The sequence below is a fragment of the Chrysochloris asiatica genome, unplaced genomic scaffold (genome assembly GCF_000296735.1).
Source record: "Chrysochloris asiatica unplaced genomic scaffold, ChrAsi1.0 scaffold00163, whole genome shotgun sequence".
Taxonomy (NCBI): Eukaryota; Metazoa; Chordata; class Mammalia; order Afrosoricida; family Chrysochloridae; genus Chrysochloris; species Chrysochloris asiatica.
The window spans coordinates 3,924,451-3,936,591 of record NW_006408681.1 but is presented as its reverse complement, the minus strand read 5'-3'; positions in this window follow the sequence as shown (position 1 = coordinate 3,936,591).

Below are 12,141 nucleotides of genomic sequence, written 5' to 3'. Positions count from 1 at the left end.
GTTTCCTTGGAGCAGCTGGTAAGCTTGAACTGCCAACCTTGCAGTTCAAAGGGCTTTTCAAAGTCTGGTGCATTAACCCACAGCGCCACACCAGGACTCCTTCTAGCTGAACAGAGACTGGTAAAACCTCTGACAGGATGGCCTTTAGTAACCCTTTAGGTATGGAAATGAACTCATCCCAGGGTTCAATATTTAGCCAATAAATTGATAGTTCTAGCATTGGAACGATAACAATAGTGAGGTATGCACAACTTATAATGATCAATCATTTTTAATTAAAAGGGTAGCATTTACCCGAAGACAAAGTTCAGATGGGTTAGGAAGAAAGGAGGACTAGAAAGAGGAAATGGAGGGAGGAAGTGAGGTAAATGATATTACATTGAGGAGATTAAATCAATTAATGAGATTAAGCAAGATGTGCATTAATTGTCAAATTTAAAACTGATGATTTTCTCTGTAAACCTTCACCTAATTCAAAATAAAAGTTTTTTCAAAAAAATATTTAATTAAAAAATGTAAGTAAAGCTATTATTGTCTCTGCTTTTATATCTAGTTTGTCCCTAAAGTATTGTATTTGGGCTTCTTCTCTATCACTCTACTTAAACTGGTATTATTAAGTGCCATCGCTAATAAGAACATCTATAGTCCCTTCAATTTTGTTTTTTTTAAATACAGCTTACTCTTGAAATTCTTCTTTTCTTTAACTTCAAACCCATTGAAATAACTCATGTATTTTATTGATCTAATCATTCTTTCTGCCTTTCTTATTAACATCATTTTCAGTATTCATAATTTAAAATGTATAAAGTAATTTAGAATTCTTTTCCAAAGGTTATAGATATACATATGCTGTTGTTAAGTGCTGTCAAGTCAGTTCAGATTCTTAGCAACCCTGTTTCTGAGGAGTGGCTGGTGGGGTTGAATTTCTGACCATGTGTATTGTCCTGCATGGCCACACTGGGACTTATATGTATATAAGTCCCGTCATTTGTTCTCTGATTGATTCAGATATTTTTCTGTTATAAATTGACACAGTATGAACCTCTCTCTTTGTCCTTGGTCACTTTTAATCCTCCCAACATTTTTTTCTCTTTCTTTTAAATCAAATTTTGTATATTTGTGGCTAAGATATCATTTACAAGTATCACTATTACTCCATTCCATAGATACTTCCTCATTTCCAGACCTCTTCATTCTAATATCTTCAACAACTTCCATAGTCTCCAACTTTATTTTTCCTACTGTTTCTAACCTGTACTTCACAGTCATATTTATTTTTAAAGAAATGTTGGTTATGCATCCCAAAAATCTTCAACTCTATTATGTATCACATAAAGTCCAGATGTAATAGGCTGATATTTAACACCTTATGCAATAATTCTAATTATTGTCGTAGGAAACCTGGTGTGGGTTGTAGGATAAGAACTGAGCTGCAAGGTCAGTTCGAACAGCAAGGTCAGGAGTCCAAACTAACCAGCCGCTCCTCAGAAACCCTATACAGAGTCACTATGAGCCGGGATAGGCTCAATGGCACTTAACAACAATAACAAGGCCAGTATTATTAGTTTTTCTTTGCACCCTATATTCTCTACTTTCTTTGGTCCAAGTTTATTTCCTTTCCTTAGTTGCATAGCTTTCAATGGACACTATATTCTAATTCAGAGAATTTTGTTCACCTCTTATTTGCATTTTAAAATATTTTGTAAATGAATTGTCCACTCTCCTTGAATTCCATCCTTTGGAGGGCAGAGGTAATTTCTGAATTGCTAACATATCCCCATCAAATCTATTCTAAGGCTTCAAAGATCAAACAGTTTATAAATATGTATGGCACTGGACTTTATGCTTGTATTTTCAGTATCTTATTTTGCAATATTGCTGTTTGGCTTTTAAAATCTGTCATGTTTTATTAGGAAAATACTATAATTTAATAATTAATGTTGTGATGATACTACCTGATTTTGTTTTATTTTCATCGTTATTAAATGTAGCTATTTTTAATGCTTTTGCTCAGGGAAATTTTGGTATAAACTATATATATGAGGGAGTCCTGGTGTTGCACTGTGGATTAATGTGCTGGAGTGCAAAGTCACCTTGAGATGCAAGATTGGCGCTTCAAGCTCACTTGCTCCTCAGAAACCCTATACAGGGTCACTGTGGGTCAGACAAACTCGGCACTTAACAACAATATATATGATGGAGTCTTGGTGTGACGCTACAGGTTAAACACTGGACTGCAAGGTCAGTTGGAACACAAGGTTGATGGTTCAAACTCACCAGCTGCTCCTCAGAAAACCTATACAGGATCTCTGTAAGTCAGAACCCACTCAGTGGCACTGAAAAACAATTAGAAAGCCTCTTTCTCCTGAGGAGTGGCTGGTGAACTCGAACCACTGACTTTGTAGTTCATAGCCCAGTGTTTATCATAGAGAGCCACCATGTTCTCCTAGATGAGGCACCAGTCTTTAAAAACCTCTGTTTTCAGGCTAATAGTCCTACAGGATGCTTAGAAGTCTCCAGTAACACAATACAATGAGTGGGTGTTCTCAGGTTCCTAAAGAATGATCAAAGACAGTTACCTCATCTTCTGTTACACATGTTGGACTGCCTTCTATTTTGCTGGCTCAGCTGAGAAACATTTACTTCTAAAATGAAATATCAGGTAACCACATTCTAAGAAAGATCCCCCAGAGGTATCCTCTGCAAAAGACTAAACCCAGGGCCAGAAAATGTCACAAAGTTGTACCAACCCAAAGCTGCCTACAGGCTATTTTCTCACTGACATTTTACTTGCTGCAGCAGTTATGAGAAACACAGTGTTAGAATTCCTGGTGGGTTAATTCTGAGTCATAATGAAGTTTCAGGGCTTTGTACTACACGAAAAAAAGTGAAAAACAGAAATAAAAAAATAAAAAGGAATATAACCCATCTTTAGTGGGAGTTCCCATTGATCGGGTCAATATAGATCTTTATATATAGCCATATAGCAGAGGTTCCCAAAGAGAGGGTAAGGATATGGCAGCAGGATGTGTTGAGTACAGTTTAACATGTTTTTCTGATAGTATATTCGGAGCAGGATCCCAACTGAGATCTTACATTGTGTTCCTTCTTTTCCACTGGAACAATAGAAAACTTCTATTGAAAAACCAGATTACAGGATGTCAATAAAGATTTCAGATAGCCACTGGAATATAAAAATAAACAAAGGAAAAATCTGTCACAAATACAGTAAAAATAACTGGCAGGAACTATAAGAAAATTAATATAGAGAACTCATCAATGCTTAGGATTTATCCTGCTTCTAGGCTAAGGAAGCAAGTGTGATTCCAGACTACAGTTACAGATGGCGTCAAACTTTCACTTTGGTCTGTGCTATGAGTTTTGTTCAAGCAAATCCATGCTTTATTAATAAAATTGGCCACAGTTACTGGCACAGTGGTTTGCACAGCATAGGTATCAGTACATGTCTTGATAGATATCAGTACATATCTTGTTGTGGTTTAAAATAAACAAGTGAAGAAACGAAAAGTGAATGACTCCCTCAAGAATTTTATAGGGCTTAAGTTAATACTATGGAATGAAAGGGTAGAATATTAGACCACCTTTTTGTTCCCAATTACAAATGAATTCTTATTGAGTTTATTCCAACTCATGTGTCATAGTAGAATTGTGCTCCATAAGATTGTCAATGGTCAATGTTTTGGGAATTGACCTTTGAAAGGCCTTTCATTGAAGGGAGAAACTAACATGTAATCTTTCAGTTAACAGTGACATTATTAATAGTTTGCATCATGCAGGGAATTCTCCCCATCTCTAGTTCCCTTCCTTCAATAGACAATTAGCATACTCCTTAGTAATCTTTTTTGGCCAGAGGGGAGGTGAAGGTTCATAAACCAAACAAAAAATGGACCCATATTTTTATTTTCAACATTTAAGTTAATTTATAAATTGACAATCAATGGAAATATACTAAATATAGAAAATATGACACTCTCAAGACACTCACATTGCCTGCCATTGATATTTCTGTAATGTTAAAGTTGCAATACTTACAACCTTCATTCACTGTGTTTCTCTTTCATTTCTATTTCATATATGGAAATAGTATAATTAGGATATAGGAAAATAATATAAAACATATAAAATATATACCTTGTTATATATTTGATGTAAAATAATATAAAGCATATCAAATATATACCTTGTTGTTGCTGTTAGGTGCCATCTAATTGGTTTCACCTCACAGAGACCCTATGCATAACAGATCAAAACATTACCTGGTTCTTTGCCATCCTCATAAGTGTTGTTACACTTGAGCCCATTGCTGCTGCCACTGTGCCAATCCATCTCACTGGGGATCTTCTTCTTTTTCACTGACCCTCACTTTTCCAAGCATGATGTCTTTCTCTAGAAACTGGTCCTTCCTGATACTATGCCTGAAGTATTAGGGAAATCTGGTCATTCTGTATTTTAAGGAGCAATCCCAACACAGATTTGTTTGTTCTTCTGGCCGTCGATGGTACTTTAATGTTCTCCTCCAACACCATAACTCAAATGCATCAATTCCTCTATGGTCTTCCTTATTAATTGTCCAATTTTCACATGCTTATGAAGCTGTTGAAATGCCATGGCTTAGGTCAGGCCAACCTTTGTTCTCAAACTGCACCCAGGAACTCCAGTTTTTATATTTCAGTTTCACGCAACCCCCCAAGTCCACTGCCATTCAGTCCATGGACATTACAACTCATAGTAACCTTCTATAAGGTTTCTGAGACTTAAGCTTTATGGGAGCAGCAAACCTCATCTTTCTCCTGTGTAGTGGCTACCAGGTTTGAACCCCTGACCTTGCAATTAGCAGCCCAACAACTTTCCCACAGTGGCACTGGGCACCTTCCAGTTTCTGACAGGCCATGAGAGATATCAATTTTATTACTTTTTTTCCCCGAGCCTCTCTGTTGGGTTTCTTATAAAGCAGATGAAAATATTGGTAAAATTGAGAATGAAGATACAGTGATAACCAGGAATTTTATTCAGTTGGAAAATGGTGGCAAATACTGTTTAATATTATACATATTATTCTTTATTCCAGCTGATATATACTGACTGAGAAGAACAGAACAGTGCTCCTATCAAAGTTTAAATTATGCTAAGATTCTGTCTTTCATATGGAGGTACTAAAGTGCCTATTGGTTGTCAAAACAAGAAAGTGTTATTTGAATGTAAGATATTTTTAAACAGTTATTCCAAATATACTGACTAGCACTGATGTATACTGACGGAGAAGAACAGGACAGTGTTTCCATTAAAGCCTAATTTATGTTAAGATTCTATCTTTCATATGGAGGTAGTAAAGTGCCTTTTAGTTGTCAAAATAAGAAAGTATTATTCAAATGTAAGATATTTTTAAACATTTATTGCAATATACTGATTAGCAGTTTTAAAGTTTTCAAATTTGTTTTGTTATTTATTTTCTATTTTCATGTCTTTTGTCACTCCATTTACTTGTTAATAGGCATGTGTGGGAAGGCAGATGCTAGACTATGCACGAGGGAGGACAGGAACTCAGTCTATTTATTAAACCTGAAGTTTTTTGAAAGACTAATAGAATCATTTTGAAGCCAAAATGATGGAACATTTGAGCAACACCATGATTTTAGCTAACATCCTGGGGAGTTAAATCAGCTGAAGACACTAGATAGATATAGTACCATAGTGCGGATAGAGACAGGATGTCTAATGGGTTATTAAGCAAAGGTTTGCAATAATAAAATTTGAACAAACATTCTGCCCTGTCCAGAAAAGGCTTAATCATTAAACAGTGTTTTAAATGTTTTAGACAAAGAAATTGGAATATAAAAAAAGTGCAAGTCAGAATGGAATAGAGGTGATATTTAAGTGAAAGGCATGTCCTAGTATCCCACATCCCATAGGTCACACCTTACTCTATCTATAATGAAGGTTGGCCCTGAAGTGCAATCATTTGTAACTAGATAGGAGAGAGAAGGAGTCTTGGTGTGGCATTGTAGCATAAGCACTGGGCTTCTAACAGCAAGATTAGTGGTTCAAATCCACCAGCAACTCCTCAGAAACCCTCTACAGGATCATTTTGAATCAGAACTGACTCAATGGCACTGAACAACAACAACAAGGAGAGAGAGACAAAAAGATTTTTGACTCATGATTCACCGACTATTAATTCACCTGCTAATGATGCGAATAATTTTATAAAAGGTACAGACAGTACCTTTGTACATATTTTGTAAATATGTACAAAATGCCAATGTAGTGAGTGTTGCTCAAGAGAATCTTATATAGATTAATTTACATCAAGCACCAAGTATGTGCACAAATTCTTCAAGCAGAGTATAAATAACTGTAAATAACAGATGGATAACATCAAGACAGTAAATCCTAAGCAAACTTAAAACCATGGGACATGTTTTGACCTGCATTTGTTTGTGTACATAAGCTTCTCTTGTCCTAATTAGTAATCTTGAGGAGAATTGGTTTCATGCATGACGCAGTACATACTGAATTAATTAATGCATTTATAATGTAAGTGAGTTTATGAGAGGAGAAGCTGTAGAAAAGACCTAGTAACTAAATTTGTAATGGAGCATATCAAACTAAGATTTTTGCAACAAACATTTTATTTTAAGTTTTTATTGTGGATTGAGTGATAGTTTACAAGGCAGAACATCAGTTTTACAGTCATGATTTCATTGCAATGATTATAATATCCTCCGTGCAACAAGCAATTTTGAGTCCTTCATCTTGCTTTGTAATCTGGTTAGAAAAGAATATGGCATAACCTCTGTCCTTAGAAAACCGGTTTTTTCATGGGATGTTTTCTTCTAAATCTGCTTGTGATCCCAGACAATGAAGCTGCAGTTGCTCAGAATGTTCTTACACTACTTTCCACTACTTTTAGAGTTATTCTAATTGGTTGTCTTGAAAATTTGTTGCTGTGGAGACTGACTACTTCCATGGAAACTTCCTTTTTGGAAGAGGATAAAGGTAAAGGATTTAGACCTGCTAAGTAACTGATTGTGTAAGTCTCAAGGGAGAGGGATTTCTCATTGAAATTAGGAAGAAATTGACTCCAAATTGTGGTCCTTAGGGTTTCCTTGTAGTAGGGAAATAACTAGAGAAATATTAGAAGAGGAGAGGATAAAGCAGTGGTGAGTGTGAGCTGGGGGAAAGGATATTTGATGTACATTTTCTTCTAAGTCTAAGGATGTGACAAGAACATCAAACACCCACATACATGGGCTATTTATAACCAACTACAAATATATGCCAACAGTGTAATGTCTTTTTAAAAAGAATATGCTACTCCTTCCCAGATGGTTTCATAGAAATTCATATATTATGCAATTATCACTATGGTAACCCTATACCTAGTGGCAAGTAATGAGCATGGCACTTAGTACTAAAATTCCTTAGTCTTTTTTGAGCAATAGATCACTGTCAAAGTATCTATATTTTATAGCACTAAAAGAACCCCTTGAGTCCTGTTTATATTACTAAGTTTCCCATGAACACACATACAGGAAACTATAGTAAAAATTAAATCTGTAATGTGAGCTTTATGGTAAAAGGATGTCAGAAAACTGTTATTTTTTTCTCAATCTATTTTGAAATCTGTCTAACTCATACAAGTAGCAGTCAAGAACTAATTTTTTAATAGCTGATTTTCAGAATTATTAAGTCAATATATAATTCTAATGTTCAACACTTAAGAGTTTTCAGAAAATAACTGCTGATCTATCAGAGAAATCCCATTGTAGCAGGTCACTGTGACACCAATTCAGCATTGAACAGAGAAGTGGCAGCAATGGAAACGTCTATATATCTATCTTCATGGGTTTTCTTTTCAACTGAGTACAGTGCCCAGGTAGTAAACTTAAGGAAACTACAATCTTTTGATTGTGTCTTCTAGAGATGTAATAGTTACAGCAAGTCTTTTTTGTGGTTATATATAACATGTAAACATTCAGGTAGAATTTTTCAACTCAGACCAGGCAAACCTTTCAATCATACCTGTATCCGTGTGTATCTTTTTCCTTTTTAGCCCATATCACTTCTCCTCTTCCCTGAATACTCAGCTGGTATATTACTTATATTTTGTTGCTGTTGTGTGTTGTGAAATCAGTTCTGACTCCAAGGGACCCTGAGGGTTTTCGAGAGCGATTGTTGAGTTTGAACTGCTTTTCTAGCATGAACAGTCCAGTGTTTATCCTACAGCATCATATTATCATTGTTGTTAAGTTCTGCCAACTTGGTACTGACTCATAGAGACCTATTTTAGGGTTTCTAAGGAGCAGTTGGTGGGTTTGAACTTCTGACCTTGTGGTTCACGGTCCAGTGGCTCTGTTAAATTCTGCTGCATACCAATTGTTCTAAAACTTAGTGTTATAAAACAACAAACATTTATTAGCTCACATTTTCTGTGGATGAAGAATCCAGGCATGACTATGCTAAGTGTCTCTGACTTAGGGGATGTCATAGGCTGCAAGGTTTTAGCCAAGACTACTATACTCTTAAGTTCAAATATGGGACATCAGCTTCCAAGGTTTCTTATGTATTTATTGGTATTCTTGAACACCTCACTGGATTTTGAACAGACACTTTATTTCCTTGCCACAATTAATTTCCATTGGACTACTCACAATATGATAACTTTCTTCTCCAGGGTAAAAGTTAGAAAGAGAGAAGAGAAGCTGGTGTCTTTTAGTAACTTGAAGTCAGACAGGACATTCCATCATTTTTTGCCATCTTCTATTTGTTAGAAAAGAATCACTTCCTTAAACTCACAGAGAGGGGATTACACAAAGCTGGCAATACCAGGATGTAGAAATCATGGAAAGCTATTTTCAAGGCTGTCTACCACAGATGTATTCTGAACTTGCAAGTTTGAATGTATATGTAAATTGGCATGGGGGCAGTGTCTGACCTTTGCTGACTTCACAAGAAGGAAGGGGAATGAAATACAGCAACTGCCAAAGTCTGATGCCTGTGAGGTGGAAGTGAGACTTGCCTCTTCCTCACAGCCTTCATTACCAATGCTAACACCACCCAACCCTCTTACAGCACTCTCTACTTCTCTGCTGCATTCAATAATTAATTGCAATGACCTCACAGAACTCACAGATCACACATGTGATTACAGCACTTACTAGGGGAGTGAGGAGCCCTAATGGTGCTGTAGGAATAGCACTGTACTACTAAATGTAAAGTCAGTGGTTCAAACCCACCATCTGCTCCCTGGTAAAAAAAATGAGGCTTATGCTCTCATAAAGATTGACAGCCTGGAAAACCCCATGTAGGGTTGCTGTGAGTTGCAATTGACTCAATGACAGTGGGATTTGTTTTGTTTTTAAGGATGTTAACAGATTTCAACTCAGGATCAGAATTGCTCACAATACAGTTCTTTGGACAGATGTGCCTCTTCTCATCCATGGCTTCGGGAACACCTCTCTTCGATCCTGGACCTCTCAGTCACATGGTCCAGTGACCCCTGCTCTATTTGGGTGATATTACAGAGCTCTTTTAGTGCTGTCAATAAATATCCAAAAGGTATTTCACTCTGCCATAATACCAGCCCAAAGTTAGGTTTGCTGACCCACTCAGCACTAGCACTTTGGGTCAGTAAACCTAGTTCCCCTGATTAAGTGCCAGGAGGCAACTTACACTATAAGCAAGACTCTTGCCTGAAGATACTCAGGGTTTCCTGGGTCTGCTGGGAAATCCACTGCTTTGTAGTATGCTCTTGGTCCTGACACCTGTGCTGCCACAATTTCTCTGCCACTTCTCTGGTGTCACAGCTTTCTATCACTTGGATCAAGGAGGTTCAGCAAACAGAATTTTCAATATTCAAAGGTTGCACTTTACTCCTGGCTCTTCTTTCTTGATGGTAGTGAAACCCCTCCACTTCTGACTCTGAGATGGTTCATTTAAATCTAGTGGGATAGCAAAACTAACCAATTCTCATGTTAGAATTCCATATACCCTATATGCATACCCCACCCCCATAAGAATGGCATGCATTACATTTACATTACTAGTAAGCTATCCAGTCCCCTAAATGGGCCATATGTGCATGGTCTTACCCAGCCATTATTGAGTCCTGGTGTGGTGCTGTGGGCTAATGCAGTGGACTGTAACGTCATTTGAACTGTAAGGTCGACAGTTCAAGCTCACCAGCCTCTCTGTGGAAACCCTATATAGGGTCTCTATGGGTCGCAATCCACTCAGCGGCATTTAACAACAAACCCAGTCATTGAAGGTTATGAATCGGCCTGCGAGCCTTGTGGTAAGCAGTTGGAAACCACCGGCTGTTCCACGGTAGAAAGATGAGCCTTTCTGCTCCCTGAAAGATTTACAGCCTCGGAAACCCTGAACTGGGTCGCTATGAGTTGGAAACAACTCCACAGCACATAACAACAACAAACATTGTAAAGGGTTTCTATATGTTGGAACCAACTCCACAACACATAATCACTACTACCACCCAGTTATAAGAGTCCTGATGTGGAACTGTAGGATAAGCACTCAACCACAAGGTCAGTTTGAACTTCAAGGTCGGCAGTTTAAATTCATCAGTCGCCTTGGAAACTCTATACACAGTCGCTATGGGTTGGAACCGACTTGACAGCACTTAACAATAACAACAACCCAGCTATTGTAGTCCTGGTGTGGTGCTGTGGGTTAATGAGCTGGATTGCAAAGTTGGTTTGAACCCCAAGGTCAGTGGTTCAAGCTCACCAGCCGCTGTGAGTCAGAACTGACTCAACACTTAACAACAACCCAGTCATTTGGTAAGAATTCTCAAAAAAGTCATACCAAGTAATTCATTGCACTGAAATTCCATTTTAAATTTATCTCCAGCAAAATAAATTAAAAGTGAGAATTTACTACAGACATTATTTAATGTATTCTGTTGTTTAAAAATAAATAATTTAGAAGTTTCCTGAAATTCATTTTATTCTTAAAGTATATTTACTTAGTACAATCAGAGAAGTTAACTGAGATTTGTTTCTTGCATATGTTGATTCTCATGCATAGAGAAAATTAATTAGATCTCTGTTAATAATATGTGAGTAATAGAAAGATTTAAAGTTCAAATTGCCTTATATTTTAAAAACTAACTGTTTCACTTGTTAAATTAAAATTTCTTTCTTTATCTGGAAGTGTGAAATGCTTCAGAAGAATGCATATACAAATAATAAAGGAGGAAAGACAGAGTGTCCACTTAGTCAAATGACCTTAATCAATATAATTTATTAATAGGGTTATTGATGTCATAGATTAGAATTCCTTTCTCCCTATTTGTAAAACTAATAAAGTGCTCTGTTTATCTCCATTCTAATTTTCTCAAGGATCACAACTTAAATGTTCTCTAGGTTTTTGCAAATATTAATTGCAGCTGCCGCACAATAAGTAGAAGAAATGATGCATCTGAGTCATGTTGTTGGAGAAAAACATTGAAGGTACCATTGACTGCTAGAAGAATAAACAGGTCTGTGTTGGAAGAAGCAAGCCAGAGAGCTATTTATAAGACAAGATGCTGAGATTTTGTTTCACATATTTTGGACAGGTTATCAAGAGGGACCAGTCACTGTAGAAGGACATCACATTTGGTAAAGTGGAAGGCCCGCAAAAAAGAGGAACATCCTTAACAAGATGCATTGGTATAGTGACAGAAGCAATAGGCCCAAACAACAATCAATGTGAGGATGGAACAGCAATGGGCAGTGTTTTATTCTGTTGTGCACAAGGTTGCTGAGTTAGAATTGCCTTGACAACACCTAACAAAAAACAACAGCACAATAAGTAAGAAAAGTTGAAATAATTTTTTTAAAACCATATTTAGGCTTCCACACATTACTGGACTGGGGAATATTATATTTTAATCACTTGTGTATTCCTTCCATCTTCTCTTGATGCATTCGACATCATTCAATAATTTGCCCAGAGAATCTTTCAATAACGAAAATCGAGGCTTGAATTTTTTCTTCAGTCCCCCCAGCTTGAGAAATGCAACGGGAAAGATTGAAGTTGTCAAGGACTTCATTCTTCTTGGATCAACTATCAACACTTGTGGAAGCAATAGTCAAGAGATCAGACGACGTATTGCAT